The 14,790-nt window shown below is 36.7% G+C and overlaps 1 protein-coding gene across 4 annotated transcripts in view; it reads left to right on the top strand.

Moving 5' to 3' along the window:
- LOC132352308 (basic proline-rich protein-like) overlaps positions 1-14,790 on the top strand; it is a 106,919-nt gene that overhangs the window by 17,325 nt on the left and 74,804 nt on the right. For all 4 annotated transcript variants that reach the window (XR_009498655.1, XR_009498658.1, XR_009498657.1 and 1 more), the window contains one exon: positions 1,138-1,284. The gene's annotated coding sequence lies outside the window, so the exon portion shown is untranslated. The remainder of the gene's footprint in view (positions 1-1,137; positions 1,285-14,790) is intronic.

Consider the following 14,790-nt stretch of genomic DNA (forward strand, 5'->3'; position numbering starts at 1 on the left):
ATACCATGTTATTTCACATATCTGGCTTTTTGCTTATGAGTACCTCTTCCAGAATTTATTTGCTTAGCTAACTCTTTCTCCCCTTTCAGGATAACTCTCCAGGAAAGATTCTCCAAACCTACAAAAGAGAAAACTATCTCATGTCTATGCTATCACATTATCCTGTGTATATCTATTTTATTATTTATTATGCTTTATCTGTCTGTCTTCATTAATGACAGGGAATGGGTCTCAATCATTTCTTAATCATCTCTTAACATGATGCTTAACATAAAACAATCCTCAAATTGAATTTTGCTTTGTTCAAGGTACAGATTAATCTCCACCTGAATGACAAAACAAATTTTGAATGAATGAAATATTAAGGAATAAATGAATTAAATATTGCATTATACCTTTTCTTTAATAATTTCCTAATAATTTGAGCCTAAATGCTTTTCTTATCATTTATTTTATATACTATTTAGTTACTAATTCAATGTCTTGTGAAATCTATTAAAATTATTGCCTTGAACTACTATTTTTACCTTGGGAAGTTTAAATTTTGAATGGGTTTTATCTCATTTTTTCATCTCATCAGCTAGAGAATGGGGGTTGTCCTATATAATCCCAGAAAATGGCACACATGCATGTAACAAGCATAGGTTCATTAGATTCAGTTAGGATAGATTTGAAGTATGTGTAAATTTGGAGACATTTAGAATATCTTGTCTACTATTATAGTTAACTTTTTCTGCATAACAATACAACCCAGAACTTTGTGGTTTAAAAAAAAAAAAAAACTCACTAGTGCATTTATTTTGTGCTTTTATGGGAAGGCTGGGATGGTACTTCCAGTCTGGGTCAGCTCAGCTGAGTTGTATGTTTTACAGTGGCTTCTTTATGTGTCTGATGATTAGCAGATTAGTTCAGCTGGGGTTTCACCAGGCAGTTGTGTTAGCTGTGAATATTCTTGTACATGTTAACTGGTGGACGTATGCAAAACATTCTCTAGGTATTATGGACTGAATTGTGTCCCCCAAATTCAAATTCACATGTTAAAGTCTAAACACCCAATGTGACAATATTTGGAGATAGAGCATTTAGTGGGTAATTAAGATTAAATGAAGTCATTAAGGTGTGGTCTTAATCTGATAGGATTGGTCAACTTATAAGAAGAGGAAGAGAAAGGAAGGCCATGTAAGAACACAGCAAGGAGGCAGCTGTCTGCAAACTAGGAAGGGTGCTCTCCCTAGAGACCAATCAGCCGGCATCTTGATCTTGGACTTCCCAGCCTTCAGAACTGTGAGAAACAAATTTTCTGTTGTTTAAGCCACCCAGTCTATGATATTTTTTATGGCAGCCTGAGCAGACTTAGACTCTAGGGTATATACCTAGGAGCAGACTTGCATAATTGTAGGGTGTACACATCTTCAAACTGATTAGATAAGGTCAATTGTTTTCCAAATTATTATATCAATTTACATTTCAAAAGTTGTTCTACATCTGTCATAATACCTGATAATCTGAAACTTTTGAAATTTGGCATCCAGGTGGGTATGAAATGGAAACCAACTGCAGTTTTAATTTACATTTCCTTATTACAAAGTTTGAGAATTTTCTCATATGCTTTTGGCCTTTTGGATTTCTTTCTGTCAAATGTCTACACTTTTGCCCATTAAGAATTGTACCATTTATGTTTTTCTTTTTGATGCATAGAATTTATTTATGTATTCTGAATACTAATTCTTTGGCAGTTATATTTGTTGAAAATTTATTTCCCCCACTCTGTGGCTTGTATTTTCTTTGGGATAGTTTTTGATGAACAGACATTCTTAATTTGAATGTAGTATTCTTGAATATATTCTTGAATGTATGCATTCTTTTCTTTATAGAATTCTCTTTTTGTGTCTTGCATAAGAAATTTCCCTACCCTAAGAGCACAAAATTATTCTTTAGTTTTTAAAAAAATTTTGATTTTTCCTTTATACATTTAAGTCTTTAATATAGTAGAAACTGATGGTTTTCACAGCAGAGATAGGTGGGTGGGGAGAGGTGGGCAAAGGGAGTGCTACTGGCATCTAGTGGGGTAGAGGCCAGGAATGCTGATAAATATCCTACAATGCACAACAAGGAATTATCCAGACAAAAATGTCATAAAAGCCAAGACTGAGGAATTCTTAGAGTAGTGGTTTATATAATACAACTTTAACCAGTATTCTTAAATACTTTATGTGTGCTTTAAAAGAAAGTATATAATTATGGGTGTAATTGGGTTCTGTGTTCTATGCGCTTCTTTAAGTTAACCTTGTTAATTTTGTGGTTCAAGCTTTCATAATTTTACTGATTTTTTGACTATATGATTTATCATTATTAAGAAAATTGTACTACAATCTCCCACTATGTAAATTAGTCTAGTTCTTATAGGTCTGTGATGTCTTGCTTTAAATAATTTGAGGTCTGTTGTTAGGTGAAACAAGATTAGAACTCGTCTGTCTTTCTGGTGATTTGAAATGTTATTTTTAAGTGACTATCATTTTCTCTGCTAATACATTTTTCCTTAAGTCTATTTTGTCTAATATATTTTTATAAACACATCTGGCTTTTAAAATTTGCTTAGCATTCATCAGTTATAATCCTTACAATCCATTTATTTTATCTTTTCAGTGTTGTTATATTTTAGGGTGTCTCTAAACACTATGGAGCTCTCTTCCTCCCTCTCTTCCTTCCTTCCTTTCTTCTTTCCTTCCTTCCTTTCTCTCCCCCTCACTCTCACTTTCTTTCTGTTACCAATTGATATGTTTTTTAAATTGTGATAAAATACATATACCATAAAATTTAGCATTTGTACCATTTTTAAGTGCCCAGTACAGTCATGTTAACTATATGTACATTGTTATGTACTAGATCTCTAGTACCTTTTCATCTTGCAAAACTGAAACTCTGTGCCCATAAACAACAACCCCCATTTCCCCCTCCCCGCCAGCATCTGGTAACCACATTGTACTTTCTCTTTCTATGAGTTTGACTGCTTTAGATACCTCACCTGAGTGGAAGCATTTGGTGTTTGTATTTTTGCGACTGGCTTATTCCACTTAGCATAATGCCCTCAAGATTTATCCATGTTGTAGCATATGACAGGATTTATTTCTTTTTTAAGGCTGAATAATATTCCGTTGTATGTATATTCTACATTTTCTTTTTTCTGAGAGAACATATTTATTATTTTAAATAAATTTTTTTTTCCCAAAGTCTTTGGTATGCACTTTGATACAAATAGCTCTTACATATGGAGGGAGATGTTAAATAGTTTCAAACAGATGGAAATGAAACGTACTTGGAAAACATAAATTCAGATTCTGTAATAAATAAAGGAACACCACTCTCTATATGTGATAGCCAAGTCATGCTTAATTATATTCACTTGTCTTGACCAATGAATTTTTCTAATACTTTACAAAACAAAAAATAAAAGTTTCTTTAAGAATAATCAAGTTCCTCTTAAGAAATGAGAATTACCTACAATTGTATTAGATTTAGGCAAAAAAATATTAACACAGCAAACCAGAAACACCATATATGAGATTCTAATGCAAATGTTTGTTCTTTCCCTTTTAAAGGAAAACTATTGAAAATCTTCCCCCAGGTAGGGGGAGGTCAGCAGTACTTTTGAGTGCCTGAGTGATTGAATTCTGCTTTGCATAGCCCTGGGCCTGTGGATCACTTTCTCCTGGTCCCCTGCTAGGCTGGGCTGAGCAGTTGGCTCCTCCTTATATTTAGTCCCCAAAACCCAGTTTGATTACTTTCTTGTTTGAAGATTACTTTCTCTGCAATTTTTTTTAAAATTTCATTTATTTATTTATTTATTTTTGGCTATGTTGGGTCTTCGTTGCTGCATGTGGGCTTTCTCTAGTTGCGGCAAGCGGGGGCTACTCTTCGCTGCGGTGCGCGGCCTTCTCATTGCAGTGGCTTCTCTTGTTGCAGATCAAGGGCTCTAGGTATGCAGGCTTCAGGCGCCCGGGCTTCAGTAGTTGTGGCACGTGGGCTCAGTAGTTGTGGCTCGCGGGCTCTAGAGCGCAGGCTTAGTAGTCATGGCGTACGGGCTTAGTTGCTCCGCGGCATGTGGGATCTTCCCAGACCAGGGATCGAACCCGTGTCCCCTGCATTGGCAGGCGGATTCTTAACCACTGAGCCACCAGGGAAGTCCCTCTCTGCAATTTTATCAACTAGGGAAACAAAATGTTGCTTTCACTCCAGTGCGTGGTAGGCAATGTTGCCTACTTTACCTATAGACTTAGTATGACTTCTCTGGGTGCTTGTTTTGTTTTTACTTGAGAATGCTGTAAAACTCTTTACTTGAGGTCTCCACTAGGAACAGATTTCTCCCATTAGACAGAATCATACTCAACATGATAGCATTGAAAGAGTTGCTCAATTCCCATCTCCAGACTCTCATCTCATCTTCAGAGCAGTTCAGCTTCTGTTCCTGTTGAGCCCTGTGTCACGTGGTGTTATGAATAGTCAGAATTGGACTGTACCTGAGTTTTTTGTTTTTTGAGTTTTTTAATAAATTTATTTATTTATTTATTTATTTATTTATGTCTGTGTTGGGTCTTCGTTTTTTTTTTTTTTTTGTGCAAGGTTTTTCTCTAGTTGCGGCGAGCGGGCGCCACTCTTCATCGCGGTGCGCAGGCCTCTCGCTATCGCGGCCTCTCTTGTTGCGGAGCACAGGCTCCAGACGCGCAGGCTCAGTAGTTGTGGCTCACGGGCCCAGCTGCTCCGCGGCATGTGGGATCTTCCCAGACCAGGGCTCGAACCCATGTCCCCTGCATTGGCAGGCAGATTCTCAACCACTGTGCCACCAGGGAAGCCCATGAGTTTTTCTTCATCCATTTATCCATTGAATGGACATTTGTGTTGCTTCCATCTACAAGTTATAGTTAACAATGCTGCAGTGAACATGGATGTGCAACTATCTCTTTGAGATCCTGTTTTCAATCTTTTTGGATATATGCCAACGACTGAGAGTCCTAGATTACATGGTATATCTTTTTTAAATTTTTTGAGGAATCTTCACACTGTTTGCCATAGTGGCTGTATCATTTTACATTCCCACCAGTAGTGCACAAGAGTTCTGATTTTCTAATTTCTACCAGCACTTATTTCCCCCTTTTTAAAAATAGTAGCTATCCTATAGGGTGTGAGGTGATATCTCATTGGGGGTTTGATTTACATTTTCCTGATAATTAGTGATGTTGAGCATCTTTTCATATGCTGGTTGGCCATTTGTATATCTTCTCTGGAGTATATCTTTCTTGTTAAGTTGTATGGGTTCTTTGTATGTTCTGGATATTAACATATATGGTTTGCAAATATTGTCTCCCATTTTGGAGATTGCTTTCACTCTATTGTTTCATTTGCTGCACAGAAATTTTTAAGTTTGATGTAGTCCCATTTATCTATTTTTGTTGTTCTTACTGTTGTGCGTTTGGTGTCATATCTAAGAAATCATTGCCAAATCCTGAGTTCTGAAACTTTTGCCCTATGTTTTCTTCTTTTATAATTTCATAGTTTTGGGTCTCACATTAAAGTCTTTAATCCCTTTTGAGGAGTTGCTTTTATTTTAAATCCAGTTGGATACTCTTTGTCTTTTAAATGAGTCATTTAGTCCAATTACACGTACTGTAATCACTAATATTTTTGTTTCATATCTATTATCGTATTTTGTGGTTTTATTTGTACCACCTTTTAAATTTTGTACTTTCTTCCCTTGCCTTTTAATATCTATTTATGACTTACCTGAATCAACCAGCACTGTGGTGGTTGCCAAATAATGCTCATCTACTTCCATTATTCTTTCTATATTTACAAGTTGTCACTCCATTGTAAAAAGGGGCTTTTTCTTCTTCCCAAATTATTTATTACTTTATTTAAATCATTGTAATCCATTTATTATTTTTATTTTCACGTTAAAATTGGCCCAGATTTGGCAGTTAGAGCCTATTCCAGCTGGCTGCTGTCATATTGACATGCCGCTATCATTCTTTGCAGGTTCCTTTATTTTTGGCACAAGATCCAGGTCCATTCTGTGCTTTTCACGCCCCAGTCCTGGAATTAGCTATTTCTACCAGTTCTACCAGGAACCCCAGTTCTTTGTGGATGATCGTATATAGGAAACTGAGATCTGGATGTTCAATGTGCTCATTGTTATGTATGTCTCGTTGTTTCTAGGCTCTCTCAGTAAACAAGGTAGGGAATGTATGGGTGTAATACATATTTATAAACAAATAATCAGAAAAAACATTTGTCACACACAGATTTATGTTCCTATATCTATTTCCATCTATTTCTAACATCTAGCTAGCTAAGTAGCTAGCTAGCTAGCATCTATCTCTCCTGTGAGTCTATATATTTCCATTCCCAATCCAGTAATACCATTGTGTTCATTCTAGCTTAGTTTCCCCACAGTCTATGTTCTGATAATGAAAAATCTGACTTCCATTACGCTCAGTGTATTTACTTACTTGTCCAGTCTTCTTGTATGTGATCAATATCCCCAACATGCTAGCTACCTCCTTGGCCTTGGCTTTCTGCTGTGTTATCAGACTCTGGTCTTGCCACCTCCTCCTCTGCTGACTGCTCAGCCGACCCCAGCCCCACTTCACCTCCTGAGCCAAACTGCAACCTCAGCCCCACCAGTTTCTGATATGTCTTTGAACCCCCAACATACCCCCACTTCCTTGACTCCCCTGCTTTCTTCAGCCTTGGCCATGTTCCACAAGCAGCAAAGGAAAGGCAAAGAGGGAGGAGACAGCTTGGTCCGGACACTGAAAGTTAGAATTTATCTATGTATTTACTGCCCACAGGCTAAACCAGGTTTTACTGTTCTGCTTCTGCCTTGAGTTTCCCCTTTTCATTTACTTCTTGGTCTCAGAATATCTTACTTTCTCACCAACTAATGGATGTGTTTAAGAAGATTTTTAAAAATTACTTCATCAAAATTTTTAGTTGTTTTTAAAGGTTGGCCTGGGTACTTGGTTCTCTGTAATGCCAGAGACAGAGCTGGAGGTATATATTTAAATGTAATATCTGAGGTTTTAACATTTTAACCAAATGAATGAATTTTGAAATCGGTATGAGGGCCTGGTTCCTTGAAATTGGGAAAGGAAATCCTATCCTAAGTGACTTTTCCAAAAGCATATACTAAAAAATTTGAAAGGAGAGTCCAGATTTTTGCATGTATCCTGACTTTCCACTAGTGCTCTTCCTATCTTAATTGCAAAAATAAGCAGAGAGCAATATAATTGCTAGAAGGAGGAGAATAAGTGTAGGAAGGTATTCAGGATTTTCTACCTCAAATGAACCAGAGTAACTTTCTTGGATTTGCATTTTATTTTTCTTTATTCCACTTTATTAGGAGAAAGTGTTCCTATGCTAGAAATAAAGATTGAAATCACTGATTGAATAGATGAGATCTTTCTTTGTAGAGACAAACTCTGCCTTTTCAGGCATCTTATTTTCTTATCCTATGACAACGAGAAAATACATGAGAGTCATTTTTTGTGTTCTGTGTGCCATCCTTTATCCAAATATTATCACTATTTTCCCAGATTTATATATTAGGCAATTAAAAGGTTGTATGGCCAAGCTTTGTAAGTAGTAAAGAGCTATCTAGTTGGAATATTCCACCTGAGACCATAATTGTCTCATACTTCCCAATGTAATTTTAAATAAGTTAAAAGTATTTCTGCATTTTATTCATGGGATGTGAGAATAAGTCATACTGTGATGGATCTGTACCCATTCCTTCCTGTTCCTCTTTCCTCCTCCAAGAATTAACTAACTCAGTAGGGTAGCCCAGGTACCTTGGAAAATGCTGACTGCTCCCCAGCAATAGTCCTCAGTTGCCTTAAGCCAGTAGGCACATTCTTTTAGTCTCTGGATCACTGTCATATGTCCAGGGTTGGTGGGCATGGTCTTTAGGGGTACAAAGAATCTTGGCGTTCCCATTTGGGATGCTTAGACAGAAGTACGTATTCTCACTGTCTCTACAGGTGGCAGTGGGGGAATGTGGTCCTGACTGCTTCTGGCACACATTCAGCAGTACTGTTGGAAAGGAGACTTGAGTTGAAGCAGACATCCCAGAGAGCAGAGCAGAAAGAAAAAGGAGTCACCACTAAATCCACCAACAGTGGAGCCTACTTATCTCTGGACTTCCACCTACTGGGGCTAATAAACCCTTTGTTGTATGGGTTTCTTGGTCCTCACAACATAAATAAGTCCCAAATCACAGCAACATTAAAGAAAAAAGCACAATGGAATGAAACCAAACCAACAAAGGGTATAAATCATGAGAAAAATTTGACTCTAACTAAAGATAAGAATTAGGACAAGAGTATCCATGCTTTGCAAAAGTTGGTCAAATGATAAGAAATCTTTTTGTAAATAGGCTTTACGATTTTTTTGGTCAAAAATGAATAATGAACAACGATAGCTTATTAACTTTTTAAAAAGATGCATTAAAAGAGCAACATAATGGCAGATCCAAAGCGGTTTAGGCAAATTTACCCTTGCAGGAGTGCACAATTAAAAGCCTAGTATCAGCCATTAACATACTCTGGTCACATCACTAATACATTTAGAAGTCTAAGATTTTCTTGTTTGTTTTAAGGTCTCTCCAGTTAGGGGACAATTCTTTTTTGAGTCCATACTGAAAGTGTCTGTAAGCAATTTTGTGGATGACAAGGAACTTTAAGAGACAAGGTGAATCTAAGGTGGGCCCAGACTTTATCCACATAGCCAGAGATATTAAGGCAGTCTTTTTATTAACAAAAAATCTTGACATGAAAATAGCAGCAGAAAAGACAAATATTGTATCATCCCATTTATATGAGTTACCTAGAATAGGCAAATTCATAGAGACATAAAGTAGAGTAGAGATCACCAGGGTCTGGGGTGAATGGAGACTGGGGTGTTACTGTTTAATGGGGAAGGCATCTCTGTTTAGGAAGATGAAAAAGTTCTGGAGATGGATGAATTGTTGCACAATATTGTGAATGTACTGAATGCCACTGAACAATGGTTAGATGGTAAATTTTATGGTATATATATATTTTACCACAATAACCATTGATAGCACAAAATATGACACATAAATTCAATTATAAATGCTTCCATTTTTTTTTCCCCAACAATGAGAGTCTATGTGGGATGGCCAGCTGGATGAACAGAAGCCGGGTGCGTGTTCAGGAGGGGCCAGGAGAAGCAACATGTGCCTGGGTCAGGATAGATTCTCTCTCTCTTTCTCTTTTATTTATTTATTTATTTATTTTATTTATTTATTTTTGGCTGCATTGAGTCTTTGTTGCTGCGCACGGGCTTTCTCTCGTTGTGGTGAGCGGGGGGCTACTCTTCGTTGTGGTGCATGGGCTTCTCATTGTGGTGGCTTCTCTTGTTGCAAAGCACGGGCTCTAAGCACGCGGGCTTCAGTAGTTGTGGCTCACAGGCTCTAGAGCACAGGCTCAGTAGTTGTGGCACACGGGCTTCGTTGCTCCGTGGCATGTGGGCTCTTCCCAGACCAGGGCTTGAACCTGTGTCCCCTACATTGGCAGGCGATTCTTAACCACTGCGCCACCAGAGAATTCCCTCTCTTTCTCTTTTAAAAAGGTTTTACTGTTTTATATATTGTACAGAAATTGTCACTAACTGATATGACTTCAAAGCAACTTAGTTTAAAAAAAATGCTAGACATTTTTTGATATGACTTGTATGTAGAGTCTAAAAAAATGATACAAATGAACTTATTTACAAAACAGAAATAGACTCACAGACATAGAAAACAACCATATGGTAACCAAAGGGGAAAGGGGGGAGAGAGGGATAAATTAGGAGTTTGGGATTAACAGATACACAGTACTGTATATAAAATAGATAAACAAGGACCTACTGTATAGCACAGGGAACTATATTCAATATCTTGTAATAACTTATAATGGAAAATAATCTGAAAAATAATATATATATATTCACTTTTTTGTACACCTAAAAACTAACACAACATTGTAAATCAACTATACTTCAATTTAAAAGAATGTTAGACATCAATGTCTAGATTTTAAAATATAATGGAGAACTTGGCATCAATGAATCTCCAGATGGAGGAAAATATTACCTTCAACCTGGAGACAATCATCTATTTACCCATTTAAAGTGTGAATTCTAGGTTAAAGCACTGCCAGGTAACATTCCAGTCTACTGTGGGAATTCTCCTGAGATGGAGATTTTATTGCTTCTTGAGGCAGCATATTCTACCTTCACACAACTGGGACCACTGGAATGTGCCCCTTAAATTGAACAGAAGCCCACAGTCCTTATCCCTCCCATACCTTAAATTCAATTTTCATATGATAATAATACTTTACATTTATTGCGTTCTTACTACATGCAGGCACCATGCTAAATGCTTTAAGTGTACCATCTTGTCCTGTCCTCATAACAACTGTAGGAAGTAATTGTGTTTTTAGTCCTAAATGTTTCCATTTTCCTGAGAAACTTGTTAGCTTTTATGTAAAAAAAAAAAAAAAAAAAAAAAGGCAGCGGAGGATATCTTCTCAAAGAGTTTCCATGACCTGGCCATCTGCTTGCATCAAAGCAAACTAGATCTCCATTTTCTGCTTCAACGTCTTCCAAATATCCTGTAAACTGGTGACTTTGAAGGGCACAAGAGTGAAGAAAATTCATAACCTTGATCACTCTCCCCTAACATAATGTAATGAACCTCACTTGAAGAGTTCACAGCATAGACTCTCCACATGCATGGAAATTGAGCTCACATTCTCTTTTGGATTTAAATTAACTATTGAGATCTCCGATTGTATTTCTTTTATTATAGGCACCTTATCTGTGACAAATGATCTCAGTTTTCCACATTTAGACTAAAGTTCTTAACTTTCTTGCAGTAATGATTATTTCCCACTAGTTCAATATATTAGTTAATTGGGACTCAATATTATAATTCTTGTGATTTCTAAAAATTCCTGGATTTTACATTTGTTTTGTGACACACAGATGAGACACAATTAGATTAGAGGAAACAGTTTTCTATTTTCCATCAGACTCAGATACACAAAACACAAAGATAAAATCAGATTCTGATTTATAAATATTTTTCATGCATATACTTATTCTTTATCCCTCTGTACATTATTATGTAATGTGGATTCATGAGAGAGGAACACTTATGATAAATGGAAGGTTCAAGAAACCCAAATGATTAAAATTTGAAATACTTTGTTCCATCACTGAGAGTTCTCTTTTTTTTTTTTTTTTTTAAATTGGGGTATAACCACTGAGAGTTCTCTTGATTTAAAATATTTTATGTTGACACCAGTTTCCTTGTATTTCTTTATGTTCCCCCCATTCCTCACCACTGGATTTTTAAATTCTAAATGAACATACAGGTGAGTTTTTGACTCATTTTTATTACTCCATACCGATTTTCTCTACTATAGTTAAAAATCTTCCTTTGAAATTCTTACTTTCGGCTCCATGCCATTACCTGCAACCCCACAACATGCTGCTTTGTTTTTTGTTTTTTTTAAATATATTCCATTTTTAAAAATATACATTTATTTATTTATTTTTGGCTGTGTTGGGTCTTCGTTGCTCCATGTGGGCTTTCTCTAGTTGCGGTGATCAGGGGCTACTCTGTTGCTGTGCGCGGGCTTCTCATTGCGGTGGCTTCTCTTGTTGTGGAGCACGGGCTCTAGGCATGCGGGCTTCAGGAGTTGTGGTTGTGGCTCATGGGCTCTAGAGTGCAGGCTCAGTAGTTGTGGCACACGGGCTTCGTTGCTCAGCGGCATGTGGGATCTTCCCGGACCAGGGATCGAACCCGTGAACCCTGCATTGGCAGGTGGATTCTTAACCATTGCACCACCAGGTAAGTTCCCATGCTGCTTTGTTAAATCTGCCTGACTTTCTTCCCATCATGTCAAGCAGAGTCTTGGTTAAAAGCTGGATAAAGCAAGGAAGGCTTACTGAGAATACAGGTCACTAAACCCTTCAAACCTCTTTCTTGTCCCCCAAGCAACAGGGTTTGCTTCTTCCAGGAGTAGCTGGTGCAGATTACACTTGTACTGTTCTAGTAGTTTGTGGAACTCAGCACCGAATGACTTCATGACTCTTTGGGATAAAAGGCACTATTTAGTACCTGTCACCTATTAAATAGGACTTCACCATTAGAATTTAAAAACAAAAGCTAATTTTAAATATGGAGGAATAGAAATACATAAAAGGATACCTGTCCTGCCCACCCATGTCATACTGTAAACCAAATTAAAAGTCATGAAAGTTATGTATTTTAATCCATTTTCTATGTTATCCACAGTGCCCACTCAGACTAGAATTTGCAGGGCAGTAGACCAGTGCACATTTAACAACTCGGTAATCATAACTATTAAAATAATCATAATAACACTTTGCACTTACTGAGTACCTTTCATCCAAGAATTTCAAAGCCCTTTCTAAAAGTTAATTAGTTCTCCTAACACTTCTACCAGATAGAGAAATGTTGTTGTTCCATTTCCCTGGTGAGGAAACTGACAAGCTGAGGTTGTGACTAGCCCCAGGCTATTCTGTAGGCTGTGGCAGTTCTGAGGGTGAGATCTTGGGAAAAGCCGTTCCCATTCTGTGCATTCCTCTTTCATTATTTTACATTCATTCTAAGCAGGCTGAGGTCCCAGAGTTGTTTGAAAATTGTCAAAGAGCTGTAAAATAATTTTAAGAATATACGCAAATCCCCAATGAAACTAGGACCACAGGGATAGGGTAGCGTGTGAACATTTCCCTGACATGCATTTCTAAATCTTTGTTCCTCAAATGTCACAACAAATAAGACTAAAGTCTGTATTCAGTTTGTACTTGCCATGACTCTTCTCGAAGTTTTCATAATTATGCCATAACACTGTTTTCACTTTCTATACTTGTTCAGTTTCTTTGTGGTGTTTCACATAGAAAATTTAACTCTCTAGCTGATTCAATTTCTTTTAAAAAGGATATTGTAGACAAAAAATTGAAAATATCTGCATTCATTCCTTTCATACTATGATGCTAAAAACTTTAACACAAACAAATGTACGTGGGGAAAAAAAGCCTTGGGCGTTTAAGATGAAGATTTTGCTATATTCTTTCTGTCTTGACATTCTAGTTACCACTTAATTTTATGCCTTGTCTAAATGATTTTTTTCTATTCTTCAGTTTTCTGGAGCTAAGTAATTTTTCACTTTATTTGTAGATAACGTAATGAATAAATGTCCAGCACTTGCTATATTCAATTACACAGCACAGAAATTTACACATACATGTAATTAAGTATGAGATAGAATTTTGGGGAGTCAGGCAATTATGCCCCAGACAAAAATGTATAGGACAAAAAGGATATAGACAGTGTCATAGATAATCAAATCCTATAAACCAATTCAGAACTAGTTTATGCTAATGGTTTATGGATGTTAATTGTAGAGTCTGGGATCTCCTAATGTTAAGTTAGAGTCTTTTAAATAGGTAATATTAAGTTTGGGTCCAGAGCACTTACTTATTCAAGTCTAGAAATTTAACAGAGTTGGACGGAAAAAGTGACTTATATTTGTTGTTCTTTTAATCATTTACTGATCTTCTAAAGCTATTCAAGTAAATTTACTTTTATTTTAAGCATGTGAACCTGTGTTATAAAATTTTATCACATTATTCACTAACTTAATATTTTGGCCCTATTGAAACATGTCTCATTTTTTATCCACTTTTTCTGTAGTCTCCTTACTTTTCCTGTTTATCTTCTACCCCTTCTCTTGCTATTCTATTTCCTAAAAGCTTACCACCAAACAGTTGCTTGAGAATATCCTCACCAAGTAGTATGGATCCAAAATATTTTTATCCCTTTGTAATGAGATTTATGTTGGTTTTTCTAAACTCCAGTGATGTTATCTAATTAGATTGCTTGTCATAATCTTTAACATAGCTCTTGTATTTAAGAAGTAACCTAGTTTTAGAAGCCAGAATTGGCATTTTGTTCTAATTGAGCATTCTTTCAATTTACGTATACTTAGCTGTGATTTTTTTTTTTACCTTTATGCCTTCATTTTCTGGATTTCCTATTTTTGAACACTGCATAATTTCTCGTGTCATTAAATATGCATCTCATTTTGCATGACATAGAAATCAAAAACTACATAACTCAACTTTCTGATATGTGAACATGTTGGAAAAAAAGAACAGAGCTGGTAACGATTACAATAACTCTGGCTCATTCAAGGCACAAAGTGTATGCTTGGCTACATGTTTGTCTGAGAACCATCCTTCTAAAACTAATCATTCTTCAGTACTGCTGGGGTACCTTTCATCTTCTGTGATTGGCTGAAAAGGATGGTGTACACTTCACATGCCTCTAATAGATTCAGAAATGTTTCTTTTCGATACTTGCCTGTAGATAGTTTCACACATCTGACACTTCCAGCTAACTAAAAACCTGAATCACCAAGAACAGATTCAGTTCACCCCTCCCTTACTCCACACCCCAGTTTAGCATCAGGGCCAGACTTGCAGGCGGAAGGGCCTCAGGCAATCTTTTCAGCCTCCCACAAAATAATTATTGAGTAATCACTCAGGGCAAGGATTAAGTTGTTGCAGGTTAAGAGGAACAAGAAGGGGTGGGCAGAGAAAACTTGGGTTCTGCTGAAAGCTTACCTGAAATGCTAGTTTAAAGTACTCTCTTTGGTGGAATATGATATACTCCAGAAAGCAAAGTCTCAAGAGCTA

This window comes from Balaenoptera ricei, chromosome 18, assembly GCF_028023285.1.
Source record: "Balaenoptera ricei isolate mBalRic1 chromosome 18, mBalRic1.hap2, whole genome shotgun sequence".
NCBI classification, from domain to species: domain Eukaryota; kingdom Metazoa; phylum Chordata; class Mammalia; order Artiodactyla; family Balaenopteridae; genus Balaenoptera; species Balaenoptera ricei.